This window comes from Penaeus monodon, chromosome 33 (assembly GCF_015228065.2).
Source record: "Penaeus monodon isolate SGIC_2016 chromosome 33, NSTDA_Pmon_1, whole genome shotgun sequence".
NCBI lineage: Eukaryota > Metazoa > Arthropoda > Malacostraca > Decapoda > Penaeidae > Penaeus > Penaeus monodon.
In genome coordinates, this window is record NC_051418.1 from 12,422,045 (window position 1) to 12,422,420 (window position 376).

Consider the following 376-nt stretch of genomic DNA (forward strand, 5'->3'; position numbering starts at 1 on the left):
AAAAAATCCCCCCAATTTCCCCGGGCGGGGAGGTTTTAAGAAAAGTATTCTGAAAAGCTGATCTAAACTTCAAAGCAAGTTAAAAGAATATTACCTATTAAAAAGCTTACTATAAAAGATTGGAAAACTTATTGGCAGTAGATTCTATAGTTGGGGAAAAAGGCTGTCATGGACAAAGGAATGCTTGTAATTACATGAAAAACAATTTTGGATCTTGGCAATGCTGAAAATCCCTTCTCTGAATCTATAACCTAAATTCTATATTCCTTAGTTCTCATGACAAACCCTTTCCATTACATGTAAATATACTACAAACAGATGTATTACTGTATATATATACAATGTACTTGTATGTGCTTGGTTGTAAATTTGTGTT

General features: G+C 32.4%; 1 protein-coding gene across 1 annotated transcript in view; it reads right to left on the reverse strand.

The window, feature by feature from the left end:
- The window catches only part of LOC119594049 (elongation of very long chain fatty acids protein-like), a gene marked incomplete in the record, with an annotated part of 45,869 nt that overhangs the window by 441 nt on the left and 45,052 nt on the right, over positions 1-376 (reverse strand).